The following is an 18719-nucleotide window of genomic DNA, read 5'->3' on the forward strand; positions in this document are numbered from 1 at the left end:
TGTATAATCTCTTCGGGGGACTTGGCTTGTTCAGAGTTCAGCGAGTTGTGGTTGGCCCTGGTGAAGCAGGATGCCTACTCTGTATGGGAGTATTTCTCTCCCTTCTTGGTCTCCCTGAATTTCCAGCGATATGCCTCTGGGGTGACGGCATACCTGGTCAGGAGTACCTGCTTAACGAATGGGTACTCCCAGAGCTGTTCTTCAGGTACAGCCCGGTATGCTACCGCCGCATTCCCGACAATTTGCTAGCCAAGATGGTTACCCAGTCGGCTTGGTCGACTGTTTGCAGGAGACACTGGCGTTCAAAATCCTGCAGGAATTCGTCAATGCCCTCCTCCACTTCCTTAAACTCCTTGAAGGCGTTGTATGGCAGCTTAGGCTTGTGTATAGGGGCAGCCGGATCTTCTCTCACCCGCTGTCCCTCGGGTAAGGTGTGGGCCACCTCCTGCTTCTGAGCTCGAACAAATACTTGGGTCTCATAGATGAGCTTGGCTAGTATCTCCGCTGGGGGAGGCTCTGGGAATAGGGCCAAGCGCTGCCTTATTGCCTTCGCGAACATTTCCTCTTCCCCCTCCTGGTGTGAGGTAGCCACCTCCTGTCTTCACTGATCATCCTCCATGAGTTAAGCAATCAGCTCAGCCTTCTTACGGTTGTCTGCCGACTTCCCTCTTGCTTACAGCAAGTCCTCTAGGGTCGGTTTTCTTAAATTACTATAGTTCATGGGTCTGTTAGCAGGAACATGGTATCCCGCCGCTTGCCACCAGTTGTAGCGGGCCCTGGGTAACCTGGCTGGTTACCCCCGCTATTAATAAAGAAAGATACCCATCTTCCCCCAGTAACTGGACGACACACAGTTCCAGGGGTACAACAACAACTTTATTGGCCACACTAGGCTTTATACTTTCCCCATGCAAGGGGTGGAACACACAAAAAGACAATGTCCCCTCCCAGGGTCCTCCCCCTCCCGAGGGTCACATAACGGAACCAGAACCTCAGTCCCTTTGTGTAATTCGACTCATAACACTCTGATTGGTGGGCTTGGAATCTGACCAATCAGAGTGCTCTGTGACATTTTACACAGCGTGGGAAAATTCCAAAGAACTTTCCCACGCGGTTTAAAATTACAAAGAGTACTCTGATTGGCTTAAACCAACCAATCAGAGTGTTCTTAGCCTAATTGCAGGGTGGGGCAAGGCTTTATAAGCCTTCCACCACCCTGCAGAGCTCAGTCTGGGCGGAGCCTTCCATGGGTGAAGATGGATTATTTATTTTTTTGTCAATCTCTTTTTATTGAAATTTTGTTTTTTCATACCCTTGCGGGTCAAGAATATTTGAAATGTACATCAAACATAATCATGAAAACATAGTATGGCATGAACAATAGCATGTAAACGAAATCATGTACTAGAGAATTTGGGCCTGCAATGGTATGTTATCGTGAGTGTGTGAATTGCCTCGGGAGAATGGGCGAGTAACCATAATATGTGTGTAGTAACCCTCTCGGGTTCTGAGATATGGCCTTCTTCTATGTGTACCCAGGGCCCTGGGGGACCTGGGGGGGGTACGTAGGTTTGGAGCGGTCGCTCCCTCTTGCCAGCGGGGGGAATGGGGTGAGCTAGGAGTGGCTCAAGGCCAGCAGATTGTGTGTAATTATAACTGTGCAGCGTAGAACATGTGTGGTAAAGTCTCTGTTATTGGAATCAGGCATCAGGAGTAGGTCGCTTGTCAATGGCCTGGTTGGGTGCGGGTATGCCCAAAGCGTGGCAGAATGTCGGGAACTCCTCAAGTGGGGAGATTTTGTGAACAGTTCCGTGTCTAGTGACCACCAGGAATCTGGGTGACCTCCAATGGTATTCTATCCCCGCTTCTCTGAGGGTGCTGGTGACTAGGTTCAGCGATCTGCGCCATTGTAGCGTGGCTCTGGTGAGGTCTTGGTAGATGTTAAGCTGTGCGCCTTCAAATGTGAGTGGCGTCTTGCCCCGGAGAGCAGTCATCAGGATTCTTTTGTTTTGGGAGGTAGCACAGCGGACAATCACGTCTCGGGCCAAGTTTGGGGCTGTCCTGCCCGAAGGTGGCAGGCGGTATATCCCATCCGTATTAAATTTCTTGGCCTGTGTAGGTGGCAGGATGGCGGCCACGAGGCGTCTCAGGTAGTGAGGTAATTCGTCTGAGGAGACGTCGTCTGGTACTCCTCTTATTTTTATGTGGTTTCGCCTTGTCCTGTCATCGAGGGCGATATAGTGGAGGGAGAGTGCTTGCTGTTGATTCTGGAGTGCCAGTACTGTGTCCTGCAAGGTGGTTAGTCCCTGTTTGATGTCAGTAACATCGTTCTCTGTGGTCTGAACCCTGACAGCTATAGCCTGCACGTCAGACTTAATGGCTTCTATGCTGGTCGCCAAGAGGTTTTTGATTTCCCCAATTAGGTGTTGGAAGTCCAGGTGGGTGACTGAGGCAGACCCATCAGTGGTTCCCCCTGGTGTAGGTACCTGTTCTGGGGGTTGGGCATGTGGGCTGGGACCCCTGTGTACCTTCATGGTGTCCTGCTCCGCTGTTCCCGCCATTGCTGATATCCCTGGACCCCGAGGCAGTCTCCGGTGGGGGTTTCTGGGACCGGCGGCCCATTTCTGCCTAAGTGTGTAGGGGTGCCGTATGGGGATCGTCCCCTGCTGAGTCCTCAGGCTGATCGAGGCCGTCAAGGAATGCCGCCCAATCGAGGGCTGCAGCCGGCTTGTAGGCCGCAGGTCTGCGTCTCCGGCGGTTTACCCGTGCCGGGCACACAAATGGCATGGGAGGTGGTAGGGGAGAGTGCCGATGATGCCCCTGGTCAGGAGTGGGTGAGTTGGGGGTGTTAATCCCCACTTATCGGGATTTTTGCGGGTTGCGGTCGGGAGCTGTGCTGAGGTGCGACCGCTCCGGCTCGTGGTCAGGCTCCGCCCCCCGGATTATTTTTTTTTCAGCGTCAGGTTTTTTCCTTTTTGTCTGTTTTTTTTTTTTGGTCTCAGATTTTTTTATTTTATTTTAAGTTCGACGGGTATGATGGTTTTTTACTTGGCCTATTTTGGGACTGAAAAATTAAGATTTTTAGACGAAAGAAGACATCAAATGGTAAGTTTTATTTTCATTTACAGTTAAGTTATTTTATTCCCCCCTCGTTATTTTTAGGGTGAGGGGGGTAGGTAGGGGATAGTTTTTATTTTGGTGCGGGGGTGGGTGACTAGGGGCTTGGGGACCCCTAGTCACCTTTTGAAGGGGGGGGATTTGTCTTAAGGCCCCCACCCGCCGCCCAGGGGTGGGGGCCGGGGGGGGGGGAGGACAGTAGTCTAATTCAATTAAAAGCAGTTTCAACCACAGCTCACACTGAAGATCTATTCCTATAATGTACGGGGGCTCAACATGCCCCCTTCAGGAGGCTCGCAGATTAAAAGCAGACATACTATGCCTTCAAGAAACTCACTTCCCTAAAGCAAAAGTCCCCCAATTTGGCATGAAATACTTCCCCAACCAATTCTACTCCGCACATGTCTCCAAATCCAGGGGTGTATATATATATATATCTCCACAGTTCAGTCGCCTTTGAATTGATACAAAAAATCTCAGACAACCAAGGTTGTTATGTTTATTGAGTAATGTACTGTATACCCTTGTGAACTTGTATGCGCCAAACGAGAACCAGAGGAACTTTCTGCTAAGTGTACTCACAAAGGTGGCAGCTGTGCAGAGAGGCACCACTGTAATTTGCGGAGACATAAATCACGTCCTAGATCCTATCCTTGACACTTCTGCCCTCTCATGCAGGACGACAAAAATCCCTCACCTTGGTCGGACCACGCGCCTGTGATAGCAACCTTTAGAGATGACTTTACATTGAGGGGCTGTAACCGATGGAGACTAAATGACTCAATCTTACAAGATGAAAAATTCATCTTGGAGTTAGAGCCCGAGCTCCGACACTACTTCTTCATTTATGAGACACCGGAGACATGACCGACATAGTGTGGAGAGCACATAAGGCAGTTTTACGAGGTTTGTTTATACGACGAGCCCCTTCCTTAAACTAGTCTCTCAAACCAAATCCTTGAACCTGCTGAGGAAGTTGAGGGAGGCTTCTGCCTCCCATTTGCTCAACCCGAATCCTGCAGATGCCACACTTATAGCCCAACTCCAATCCGAACTCAACGGATAGCCAATACGACCCGCACACTATACAGACTGAAGACTAGGGAGTACTACATGGGTAACAAAGCTAGTTCGCTTTTGGCTAGCCGGCTCAGGGAGGCACAAGCCCACAACAAAATGTCACATCTCCTAACACATGACGGGAAGAAAGTGATCAAACCCAAGAGATCAGTGACCTTTTTGCTGAATTCTATGGTAAACTCTATAACTTAAAAAGGACCCCACAGTCCACCAACCTACCGAAGAGGAAATAGCCAATTTCCTGAATAGTGTCCAACTACCCACACTATCGGTCTCACAAAAGAAGTCCCTGGCGGAACCCATTTCCCAAACAGAAGTAGACACGGTTATACAGAATCTACCATTAAACAAAGCCCCAGGCCCGGACGGACTTCCTAACGTGTACTATAAAAAGTTCTCCTCCATCCTTACCCCCCCAACTGGTATCGCTTTTCACTCCGACTACCACACTAGAATCCATGCCGACAGATATGCTAGCGGCCAATGTGGCCACTTTGCCAAAACCTGGAAAACCACCAGTTCACTGTGCCAACTTTAGACCCATTTTCCTACTAAAGTATATGCCAACATACTACCGACCAAGTTGGCTTCGTGCATGGCAGAAAGGGAGCTGACGGCACACATAAAGCCCTCGCACTGTTACACACCATGCACAAACAATCCTCAAACAGTTTCCTATTGTCCATGGACGTTGAGAAGGCTTTTGACCACCTTCACTGGTAGTTTCTGCAGGCGGTCATGACCAAATTTGGCTTTCCCACACATTTCACCTCAGTGGTCAAATCGCTGTATAGCAACCCTGAAGCCCATGTTTTCACATCAGGATTCCAATCCAAACCCTTCCCCATCGCCAATGGATGCCCCCTTTTCCCCCTTCTATACATTATGGCTCTAGAACCCTTAGCCGAGTCCATTCGCTCGACAAGGGAGGTCAGAGGGGTCCAGGTTGGCAGGATGGAGCTGAACCTTTTCGCAGACGACATCTTATTCACCATAACCGACCCACACACGTCCCTACCTGCATTCCACTCCATACTGCAGCGGTACAGCCATTGTTCGTACTATAAGCTAAACCTTTCCAAAACGCAGGCCATGGGGGGGTGAAGATGGAGGACGGCTACCTATCCGCCCTGCAGAGCCAATTTTCTTATGACTGGAGAACAGACTACCTCACGTTCCTGGGTGTCAAATTCCCACATAACCTGTCCAATTTTGTACCTCCTGAATTATATCAAACTCAGTAAAGAAGTCACTAACACCCTCCAAGACTTGAGAAATACATTTATCTCCTGGTCAGGCCGTATAGCGGCAGTAAAGATGGTGATATTTATTGGATGGATAGATAAATCTAGCCTTTTATAGTGGAGATAGTGTGAAAAACAGATAATAGTGTTTTCAGTGAGAGTCTACTCGGTGATCTCAACTAGTAAAAGAAAGTCCCCATATAGACTTTGAAAAGAAGTGCACTATGCGCACTAGGAAAACACCTCACAGATACTTCTGACACTCTTAAAATACAAAATTAGTAAAATACTAAGACTGATAAATAGATGTACAGTAAAAACAATTTATAAAGCAAGAATGGAGTGGATTAAATAAAGTTAATACCCAAAACGTGATTAGCTTAAAATCACAATTTTATGGAATATTAAAATGCTATTAAGATATAAATTAATATATATGGACACTAGGTGGCACCCTTGTTGTACAGAAGTCTTCTATAAGATGGTGATATTACCTAAGCTACAATATTTATTCCGGACACTCACCCTACAGCTACCGTCCGCTTACTTCAGGTCTCTCCAAAAACAAATAAACTTATTCATCTGGCAGGGGAAAAGACCAAGAGTAGCCATATCCACACTGTACCAATCCAAACACACAAGTGGGATGAGCCTGCCCAATGTGCAACTATGCCACAAAGCAACAGTCTTGGCCAGCCTCTTTTCCATCACCCGAGTCATGAACCACCCGCAATGGGTCTCCATAGAACAGATGTGGCTGTCCCCCCACCAAAGAGGAAATGCCTCACAAGCACTTCCAGCCACTTTGGTAACACAAAAAATCTGGGATGTCTCCTGCAAAACCACCTGATCCCCCTCTCAACCCCATTAAAGTACTTGCGCAAGTGATACATGACTTTAACTATAGAGTTTGGAACAGGTCTGGAGTGTTTTATGTAAACACCTTCCTGGACAAAGGTAAACTAGCCACGTTTGACCAATTAAAAAGTAGCCATCCGCTACCGAACACCGCGCACTATTCTTCCATACAACTGTCATCCTGGTGGAAAACCCATATACCACATCTCACGTCCCAAGCTAGTACTGACCTAACCGCCTTTGAAAAGTTTATTACGACAGAGAAGCCGGTGAAAAAGCCTATATCCACCATATACACGCTGCTACTGCCCCAACGTGTAATTAAATCCCTCACTTGTGTACACTCCTGGGAGAAGGACCTGGGTTAGACACTGTCAGAACAAACCTGGCTAGCCTCGGCAAATGCAACCAGAGGCCTAACATTCTGTGCCTCCAACCTAGAGATAACACCCAAACTTTTTTACCGCTGGTACATGGTCCCCACATGACTAGCCACTACGGACCCATCGATGTCCAGCACTTGCTGGCAGTGCAAGAAAGAGACTGATTTGTTCCTCCATATATGGTGGAACTGTTCAAAACTCCAACCATATTGGAGTGCAGTCATTTCGTTAATACACCAACACACCTCTGTCACGATCCCGAACTCCCCAACCTCTTTACCCCTACTTATGTTCGACACCACCTGCCCTAAACCAATTAAATACTTAATATTCCACATACTAGTGGCAGCCCAACAGTTTATTGCAAAGAACTGACTATCGCCAACTAATGCATCAATGCAAGAGCTAATCATACATATCTCCCAAATTGGGAAATACAAATCCAACATATCACGGGTACCAAATTAAATACAGAAAAGAGAGCGCAAAAAATATAAAATATAGGGGGCGTGGCTTGACCGCCTAAAAGCAGAGGTCCGCACCAGAGACGCATAACATAGCCCTGTAAACTGCTCCAACCAACTCTGGACGGGCCACTACCAGATCCGAGCACAGCCCACATCATCCCCTCACCACCACCGCGGATGCCCGGCCGCAAGCAGACGAAACCAAGCCACAGGGAGGCTATGTCGGTGGCAGACATGCTGGCCACGCAGAGGCCTTCTGCACAGGGCGCCTACACGGACCAACCTCCGAAACTCGCTGAAGTAACAGGCCCGGCCACGCCACAGGGGATTCCCCCCGACACCTCTAACGCTGCCATCCTGCAAACTATAACCGAGGTGAAAGGATTCCTAGTAGCAGAAATCGCACGCACATCGGCAGAAGTTAAGGACGAAATAGCCGCACCACTGTCGTGGAACAACGCCTGGCCCGCGTGGTCACGGCCCAGAATGGTACGACAAGCCTCACTAACACGCTCCAGAACCAGATTACTGACCTGGAAATAGAAATCGAGGACATCTCCAACAGAGCACGGCGCAACAACCTGCGCATACGCGGCCTACCAGAGACGGTTGGTGATACAGACCTAGAAACAGCATTAGTAAACTGCTTCCGGAGAGGCCTACCCGACATACCCGAGCACCTTTGGTGGATCGATAGGGCACATAGAGCCCTCCGGGTCCGGGGCCCCAATAACAGCCCTCCTCGGGACGTAATAAAGAAGCCATTCTCAAGCACAGCAGAACGCATCCATATACATGGGAAGGCACGGAACTGCAACTGTATCCGGACATAGCACCGGTCACTCTACAGCGAAAGAGAGGTTGGAAACCAGTAACAGACTTCCTGCGAGAAAAAGGCCTTAGATTTGCCTGGGGGTATCCTTTTAAAATCATTGTGTTCAATGGACCCAAGCCCTCAGTGCTGCTGTCCTCTATGGACATACCAGCCTTTTTAACTCATCTCTACATCAAGGTTCCCATGGACCTACAGCTACCCCACTGGGGACAGGACAACCTACCATTGCTGCCAGAGACCTGGGAACACCGTCGCCCCAGTGATGCCGGGACCTGAGACCCAGAAGCAGAGATTTGGCCTCAAACCCGTGCACAAGTTACCATGTTGGTCGCTTAAGTTCTACAAGTTTTATTTCTTAATAACAACGGCTCCTACATACGAGACTAATTGCAAGTATGGTCTTCTTAGGGACTGGGACACTACAACAAAGTTAACAGTGGGGGGTAAGGGGATGAAACGGGTAGGGGGGGACTTGCATCCACAAACAAAGCCTGACACTTAAACGAATCAAAGCCCCGGTTAAATACATTTCACCCAACTGCGCTTGATGCACAACGATACCTCCATATGCCACCCACCAACCTTTGATTATCACTTGTGCTCCCGCTACGCAATTGCCGGAGCACAATATGAGATATAATCCAGGGGAATCCCAGGACTTTTAAAAAAAATAGGGGGGAAAAAGAAAGGGGGGGGAGGGAAAGAGGGGAAAAAAATTTATTGCTTTTTTCTTTTTTTTTTTTTTGTGTCTCCTTTTGGTAACCGACCAACGAGACGGACGCCTACACAAAACCGAAAAGTTCTAGTGCCTAAGAGGGATGGGGGAAGGGAGGAACGGGAACATGGTTACCAGAGCACTAAGCCCCAGACGTGACAGACGAGGCGATACCAGCAGGTAGCCTACCACCAACTGAAGGATCCCTCTCCCTACCCCCAGTACTGACGACCCCTCAGTGCACAACGCTAGACACCTCAGAGCCCGAAGTTTGCTGGCCCGCTACCTTAGGCACTAAGCCTCGACTCATGGCCAGCGACAGGGTACAACACGAGTACCAACACTGACCCCTACACCCACGTGACGGTAACATTTCATCGCGACACCAGGCAGTCGCACACAGGGACTAGACCCCAACCAGATCCCCACCCCCCCCTCCATTCAAGGATTGGGAAGGCCAGCACATCGGTTGTACTTACCTAAATATGGGTCTCGACAGGGTGCTGGGACATGGAGCCTCCGCCCCGCTAGAGGTGATCCCCTCAGCGCTGTGGACGCACACCCCCATAGCTCGTGGCAATCGGTAAGACCCGGAATTGTTATTGTTATTACTGTTGAACTGTTAACCTGCAACGTTTTTAATTGTGTACCTATACACTATTTTATCTTGGGTAGAAGCTGACTAAAGCCTCCTACCCTACTTCTCTCACTTCTTTCTCTCCTTCTCTCTCTCAACCCTAGCCCTATCTCCCTACCCTTTCCCCCCCCCCCCATCACTCCTCCTATTTCCTCCCTCTCCCACCACCCTCAAGAGGAGCGGTTGAACGGACATGTAAGCAAGCAGTGCAGGAACCGACGGACATAGCACAGAGCTACCGCAAGACGTAAGCGCACTTTGTGAGTTCAAAACCTACACGAACAAAACATGGACACTACTGACATCACTGAATGTTAATGGACTGAACACCTCTACTAAACGTAGACTGCTCCTAAGGGAAATACACAGACAAAAAGCTGACATAGCAATCATCCAATTGAAGATACAATTGACAAACCACATATACACGAGAACCTACACCTCCAGGGCACCCTATAAAAAAAAAAACTGGGTGACAATACTCATACACAAAAGATGCCCCATACAGATCACGCGGGTCCAAATGGACACTGAGGGCCGGTGCGTGGCACTCTCAGGCACAATGTATAACAATACATACCACTTCATCAATGTATGCCCCTACACCGCAGTTCTGGACGGACCTAGAAACCGTAATAAAGATCTTCCCGAAAGGATTAATTGTACTGGGGGGAGACTTCAATGCCACCCCCTGCCCGGTAACCGACCGTAGCGGGGGACAACATTTAGACCACTCACACAACAGAGGGGGACAAGATAAGCTTCTCCACAAATTCATACAAAACACTGGTCTCCTAGACCCATGGAGGCTCCAACACCCGGGAGAAAGGGACTACACGTTCTTTTCAGCGGCACATCAAACCTACTCCCGCATAGACCTCTTCCTCACAAATAACATGGGCATGCAATGGACAAGGACCTCAGTGATTAACCCAATAACATGGTCAGACCACGCTGATATTGCGCTCACTTTAAAAACCCCAAGTAACCACACACCCTGGAGATGGAGACTAAATGCCTCCATCCTGAGAGACCAACAAACAAAAGAGGTCACCCAAAAAGAAATTGGGCACTACTTTCAGACCAATGACACACCTAACATATCCCCAATGACCCTTTGGGCAGCACACAAAACGGTAATCCGTGGAATTCTCAAACAAGTGGCGACCCGACGCAAACAAAAAAATACGAAAGACTCGCAGACTTGCAAAAACAATTGTGAAAAATCAAAATAAAACATAAATAGGGGGTTACCCAGACCACGACTAGGGACCTCCATGGAAACCAGAAAGCTAATTAAAGAGCCAATGATAGATGACATTAGTAAAGAACTCATTAGAACGAAAAGTCTAATAAAATGGACACACTGCTCGCAAAAGCCCTCAGACGCAAAACCAATGCCCCCATGGTAACCGCCATTAGAAACGATCAAGTACAGACTCTCAGAAACCCAACGAACATAAACGAAGAATTCACAAGATTCTTCATGGCAGTATACAATCACTCCCCCACCTTAACGGACCACAATGAGACATAAACAGCGACAGTAGCGGCGTTCCTGGACAAAGTCCAACTCCCACAACTCAAGGCGGACCTCCTAACGCCATTGGGTGCCCCCATTGAAATGGAGGAAGTGGAAAGGGTGATAGCAGGACTAAAAGGAAACAAGGCCCCAGGCCTTGACGGCTTCGACGGGGTATACTAGAAAACTTACAAAGAAGAACTGACACCCCACTTGACAAAGATGTATACACATTGGACAACAGGAGAGGCCCCTCCCCCGGACCTTACTACCACAAACATCATCCTTATCCCAAAACCAGACAGAGACCCCACACGAGTCACTAATTACCGCCCCATCTCGCTAATAAACTTTTACATAAAGGTATATGCCAAAGTCCTTGCAAATAGGCTAAACCCCCTCCTGACAAAATATATACACGCAGACCAAGTAGGCTTTGTGCCCAATAGACAATTATATGAAAACACAAGAAGAGCGGTGGACCTCATGTGGTGGGTCTAGCAAACCTGAACGCCTTCTGTGGTCCTTTCCTTGGACGCGGAGAAGGCGTTCGATAGGATCCAATGGCACTATATGTTTGCCCTCCTACGAAAGCTGCAGATACCAGACTTTTACATCACGGCAGTTAAGGCCCACTATAGCAGCCCTAGAGCGCAGACGGTGGTACAAGGTGCTAATACTCTCCCTATACAAGCAAGCATTCTGCTAGCATTTCCTGCTGCTCTATTACATTGTCTTCCTACCTTTAAGTCATCTGAAATAATTACTCCTAAATCCCTTTCTTCAGATGTTGATTTTAGTAGGGTATCAAACATTCTATACTATGCCCTTGGGTTTTTACGCCCAAGATGTATTATCTTGCACTTATCCACATTAAATGTCAGTTGCCACAGCTCTTACCATTTTTCTAATTTATCTAAATCATTTGCCATTTGGCTTATCCCTCCTGAAACATCAACCCTGTTGCAAATTTTAGTATCGTCAGCAAAAAGACATACCTTACCATCAAGACCTTCTGCAATATCACTAATAAAAAATATTAAAGAGACTGGGTCCAAGTACAGATCCCTGAGGTACCCCACTGGTAACTAGACCTTGCTTCGACTATACTCCATTGACTACAACCCTCTGTTGCCTGTCATTTAGTCACTGCCTAACCCATTCAACAATATTGGAATCCAAACTTAAAAAATTGCAGTTTATTGATGAGCCTTCTATGTGGAACAGTGTCAAAAGCCTTACTGAAATCTAGGTAAGCAATGTCTACTGCACCACTCTGATCTATTATTTAAGTTACCCAAACAAAAAAATCGTTTGGCATGATCTCGTTGAAGGAAACCCATGTTGTCTCTGATCTTGAAATCCATGTGATTTTAGATGTTCAACAATCCTATCCTTAAACATGGTTTCCATCACTTTCCCCACTACTGATGTAAGGCTTACTGGCCTATAGTTGCCCGACTCCTCCCTACTACTTTTCTTGTGAATGGGTACAACATTTGCTAATTTTCAATCTTCGGGGACTACTCCTGTTAACAATGATTGGTTAAATAAATCTGTTAATGGTTTTGCTAGTACACCACTAAGTTCTTTTAATAACTTTGGGTGTATCGCATCAGGCCCCATTGACTTATTTATCTTTACTTTTGACAGTTGAAATAGAACCCTTTTCCTCTGTAAACTCCCATGTAACAAACGACCCATTTGTCCTTTTTCTTAACTGAAGTCTCTCTCCTTCATTTTCATCTGTAAATACTGATCAAAAATATCCATTGTGGTAGTCAGCTAGACCTTAATCCTCTTCTACATACCTTCCTTCTTTTGTTTTTAATCTAACTAATCCTTGTTTTACTTTCCTTTTCTCATTTATGTATTTAAAAATGTTTTATCCCTCTTTTTTACTGACTGTGCTGTTCTCTCTTCTGTGTGTGCTTTGAAGGCTCTTATAACTTGCTTAGCCTCTTTCTGCCTAATCTTATAGATCTTACTGTCTTCCTCACTCTGTTTTTTTTTTTTTAATATAATTACTAAATGCTAACTTTTAGTTTTTACTATTTTGGCTACATCTGCGGAGTACCACTGTGGTTTCATAATTTTTCTGCTCTTCCTGACAAGCCTAATGGAATTTTCTGTTGCTTTCAGTAGTGCAACTTTTAAATAATCCCATTTCTCCTGGACTCCATTTAAACTGCTCGAGTCTGACAAGGACTCCCTTACGCATATTCTTATTTTAGAAAAGTCTGTTTTTCTAAAATCTAAAAAGTTTTTGTGTGGTGTGACTCAGTCACTGTTCTTATATTAAACCACACTGACTGATGATCACTGGATCCTAAACTTTCACCTACAGTAATATCTTATACTAAATCTCCATTTGTTAACACTAAATCTAGTATGGCCTGCTTACGAGTTGGTTCCTCAACAACTTGTTTTAGAGATAATCCCAGTACAGAGTTTAGAATATGTGTGCTTCTGGCACAAGCAGCTATGTTGGTTTTCCAGTTCACATCCGGAAGATTAAAGTCACCCATTGTTATGTTCACTAGGGAACCCTTACATGCAGATAGGACAGAGTAGAGAGAATTGCAATACCAATTGTCATGCCAAAAGCATGAGTTCTTGTTTGATGTGTGTTTATATATGTTAAGAGTTGTTTTTTGTAAACCTTGGGATGGCATTTATTGTGGTCTTTGATCTTGCACCAGGCCTAGACCATAAAACATCTAGATAGCCATCACCAGAGCTGGACACAAGGAATTTCATAGAGTGGGCAATAGACTGCCAGACCAACCCCCTCTGATTCCCCCAGGGGTCTGCCCACTGAGAAATAACTAGTTTTAGATATATAATGAGGGTGCTGGACTATCCAGAGTCAGTATTCATTTTTCTTTTTGTCAGTAACTTCTAGGAGATCAATACCATCTAAGACTCCCACAAGAATTCTATATAGGGTAAATATATGTAAGGAATTTCTTGTGTTTTCTCCTATTTTATTTTATGTACTGTTTTGCAATTTGTTATCTGTATGTCATTTATTTCTGTATTTTGTACTCAGCACTGTGAATCTTTTTTGTCAGATTAAATGTTTAATTAATCAGCTTGTGTCTCTGTTTTCTACGAGCTCCCCTCCCCAGAGAGCTCAGGTAAACACGTTACCAAAAAGGGTTAATTATAATAGTTTGATTAGTAAAAGTAGAACTGTGATTCTATAATTCTCCTGTGTGTGGGGTAACCTAAGACGCCCGGGTTTAAAAGTCTTGGTGGTGGCAGTAAAGTGTGTACTAGGGGGTTAGTGTAGAAGGGATTGCAGGGGTTAATTGAGTGGTTGCTGGGACTAGCAACAGGTAACCAGGGGTCTGGTGTCATTAACCCTGTCACTTCCACGCTCTCCCCACTGTCTCGGCTGGGCCTATAGCCCACGCTCGTGACAAACTGGCGGCAGCTGGTGGGACATATATATAGAGATTTTTAGTGCTTGCTAGATTTTACCTGTAAAGGGGGTCTTAGCACTAAAATAAATTGCATACTTGTTTTTGTGTAATTTCCAAAGACCAAGCTCAGTGCTGATTTAAAATACATACAAAGTGCAAAACAGTTCCCCCCTCCCATCTTTTGTTTTTCTTTCTCTATCCTATTTGTGAATATGGAGGCCTATCGCAAACACTCGAAAGAGGCCTTGGAATTTTTGTGCCAAGAAAAGGATTTACCAACTTTTGGAAAAAATAAGGCACAACTTATTGCTGACCTTGTGGAGGCGGACAGCCATGTTTTGCAGCCAGAGACGGACACTGAAAGGGTTACTGAGCTCCCTACTACTGCAGGAGTGTTGCTTACTGAAATGCCTGGTGGTTGCACTCCTCAAAACATTAAGGACATTTGCTCAACTGATTTATTTTGGCAACTGATGGCTGCAAATCCTCAGGAGGCCCTGCATGTGATGATCCAACAGCAGGCTGCAGAAAGGGAATCTGCAGAGAGGCTAGCCGAAAGGGAGGCGCAACGGCAGGCTGCAGAAAGGGAATCTGCAGAGAGGCTAGCCGAAAGGCAGGCTGCAGAAAGGGAATCTGCAGAGAGGCTAGCCGAAAGGGAGGCGCAAAGGAGACATGAGCTGGAACTTGCTAAACTGCAATTTACCCTTCAGTCCTCACTGAACAGCAATGCATCAGAGTCCAGCACACGTAGGCTCCGTAAGGATGATTTTCCTTCCCTCGAAGAAGGGACAGATTTGGATGTATTTTTTAAAAGTTTTGAGAAAGTATGCAGGCAGCATCAACTACCCTCAGACCAGTGGGGCAGATATTTAACTCCACAATTGAAAGGGAAAGCCTTGGATGTGTTTGTGTCCCTTCCCCCAGAGACTGATAACAACTATGAGGCAATCAAATCTGCATTGCAAAAAACTTTTAACCTTACTCCTGAGTCTTACAGGAAAAAGTTTAGGAGTATGCAGCAATGCCCATCATCCAGCTGCATTCTATATGTGGCACAATTAGAAACCACGTTCCGGCAATGGGTAACAGGAGTACAAGCTACTACCTATGAAGCCCTTAATGACTTAATGGTCCTGGAGCAGTTCTTGCAGACCCGGAGCCATAATGTACGAGAGTGGATTTTGGAAAGAAAGCCAAAAAATGCTAGGGCTGCTGCAGAACTGGCAGATGACTATGCCGACATCCATGCACCCACATCCAGGCGTGGGCTGGAGTCAGCTGCTACTTCGACCTGGAGAAAAGCTACAGTTCAATCTCCACCTGTAAGATCTGCAGTGAGAACTTCACCGCCGACTGGCAGCGTAGCCGGGGCTATGTCAAGTGAGTCAGATGCCCGCCGTTGTTTTCGATGCAACCAGATTGGTCATCTGAGCAGGACTTGCCCCACTAGGAATTTACCCATACCAGCCCGTGGAGGGGCACCATCAGTTTTGCTTGTGGGTGGGTCCGTGGGGAAACGAGACGATAACCTGCAGAGTGTAATTGTGGGTGACCGAGTGACCATGGGACTGAGAGATTCTGGAGCTTCATTCACCCTGGTGCGCCCTGAAGTGGTGAATACGGAGGACATAATCCCTGGAAGAACCATGTCCATCAAAGGAATTGGGGGTGTGCGCCCCGCTGTGCCCCTGGCATGTGTGTACCTTGATTGGGGTGCAGGCAAAGGTTTGCGTGAAGTGGGGATTTCAGAGGATATCCCTGTTAATGTTCTTTTGGGGAATGATTTGGGCAGGATGCTCTGTCACTATGCTACACAGGACACTGTTTGTGAGCCAGAAGGGCTGACTGCTCCACCTAAGGTATTGTGTGAAACTTTGGGAGACCTTGTGAACTGTGATTGCTGGGAGGGAGAGCAGGGTGTGGATAAATATCTACCTGTAACTGAACCAGTGATGTCTACCAAATGTGAGATAGGGGTGAGTAGTGATGTGCCTGTATCAAAACACTGTGAGGCTGGGATGTCAGAGAGTAAGGGGGAGGAGGAAGGTGAGAGCCAGGGATGTGTACCACTAGTGGCAGTGGTAACACGTCAGCAGTGTGCCAGAGCTGCAGCGGTAGAACAGGCAGAGAATGGTGTAGACCCTATCCCACCCCTTGAGGCTCTGCCAGAGGGAGCAGTACCTTCTTTTGCAGCATGGTGGGGAGAGGGCAATAAGAGTTTCCTGGAAGCTCTGCGCAGTGACCCCTCCTTGGAAGGGCTGAGACTCAGTGCTGAACAACCAGGCACTGACACAGATAGGCACCGTGTATATTGGGATAATAATATATTGTACTGGGAATCCCTTCCTGTCAACATACAGGGGACCAGGGAGGGAGAAAGACGACTGGTGGTTCCTAGGCAGTTCAGGGGTGAGCTGCTGAGGTTAGCCCATGAAACCCCTTTGGCAGGACACCTAGGGGTAACCAAGACAAAATCAAGATTGGCTCACAATTTCTACTGGCCTGGTATGGGCACTGCAGTTGCAAATTACTGCCGGTCCTGCCACGTCTGCCAGAGAGTGGGTAAATCTGGGGATGTTACTCGTGTTCCCTTAGTGCCTCTGCCCATCATAACTGTACCCTTTGAACGAGTTGCCGTAGATATTGTGGGGCCGTTAGCTATCCCCAGCAGTACAGGGAAGCAATTTATTCTGACAGTGGTGGATTATGCAACTAGATATCCTGAAGCCATCGCCTTATCCTCTATCAGGGCAGATAAGGTAGCGGACGCTCTGATCAGTATATTTTGCAGGGTGGGTTTCCCTAAAGAAATGCTCACGGATCGAGGTACGCAGTTTATGTCTAATCTGATGCAGAGTCTCTGTAAGAAGGTTAATGTACAGCACTTGGTAGCAAGCCCCTACCATCCCCAAACCAATGGTCTTTGTGAGAGGTTTAATGGGACCTTGAAACAGATGCTCAAAACATTTGTAGAATCACAGGGCCGGGAATGGGAGAAGTATTTACCCCATTTACTATTTGCTTACAGGGAGGTACCACAGGAATCCACAGGCTTTTCACCCTTTGAACTACTTTATGGACGCAAAGTGCGGGGACCCCTAGATTTAGTTAGGGAAGAATGGGAAGGGAGGCTACACACTCCAGAAACTTCTGTGGTGGAATACGTTCTGAAGTTTAAGGACAGGATGCAGACATTGACAGGGCTAGTGCATGACAATCTTACAGCAGCGCAGTCTAGGCAGAAATATTGGTATGATCGCAATGCTAGGGACCGGGTCTATGAAGTGGGACAAAAGGTCATGGTTTTGAATCCCATAAGACAAAATAAGTTGCAGGCTGCCTGGGAGGGTCCCTTCCTCATTTTGCAGCGTTTAGAACCCACCACCTACGTAGTAGCCCTCGATGAAAAGGGTGAGAGGCAGAGGCAGTATCATATTAACATGTTAAAGGAATATTATGACCCAGAGAATTTGGTACTCAGTGTATGTAGTTCACCAGAGGAAGAACTAGGTGATGATCCTTTACTGGATCTGGTACAGGAAGCTAAAGGCCAGGAATCCCTACAAGATACAAAAATCAACCCAGAGCTCTCCGCTGAACAGAAAAGGCAGCTACATCAGGTACTAGGCCCCTTTAGTGACACATTTACCGGGCAGCCAGGACGAACCACACTAGCCACCCACCACGTAGATACTGATGGTCAACCACCACTACGACAGGTAGCCTACCGGGTATCCCCAGAGGTAAGGGCCCACATCCATAAGGAGATTCAAGACATGTTGGGGCTTGGGGTAATTAGGAAATCAAAGAGCCCCTGGGCTTCTCCTGTAGTGCTGGTTCCCAAGAAAGATAAATCAATCAGGTTTTGTGTAGACTACAGAAGGTTAAATGCAGTGACCACATTTGATGCTTACCCCATGCCCAGGATAGATGAACTACTGGATCAGTTAGCAGGTGCTCAGTATTTAACCATTATGGATTTGAGTCGAGGGTACTGGCAAATCCCTTTGACTCCAGAAGCCCAAGAGCGATCAGCCTTTATCACTCCTTTTGGGTTGTATGAGTTCAGTGTGATGCCTTTTGGGATGAAAAATGCCCCGGCCACTTTTCAGCGATTGGTTAATCAATTATTGGAGAGCCATGAGGAATACGCCGTGGCATACCTGGATGACATTGCTGTATTTAGCAAGACCTGGGAGGAGCACTTGGTTCATTTGGGCAAAGTAGTGGAGCAAATAAGAGGGGCAGGGCTCACCATCAAACCAGAAAAGTGTCAGATAGGCATGACAGAGGTGCAGTATCTGGGGCACAGAGTAGGAGGGGGGTCCATTCGTCCTGAACCCAGTAAGGTGGAATCTATTACGGCCTGGCCAGTCCCCAAGACCAAGAAACAGGTCATGTCATTTTTGGGGACAGCAGGGTATTATCGGAGA

This window comes from Pelobates fuscus, chromosome 4, assembly GCF_036172605.1.
Source record: "Pelobates fuscus isolate aPelFus1 chromosome 4, aPelFus1.pri, whole genome shotgun sequence".
Lineage (NCBI taxonomy): Eukaryota > Metazoa > Chordata > Amphibia > Anura > Pelobatidae > Pelobates > Pelobates fuscus.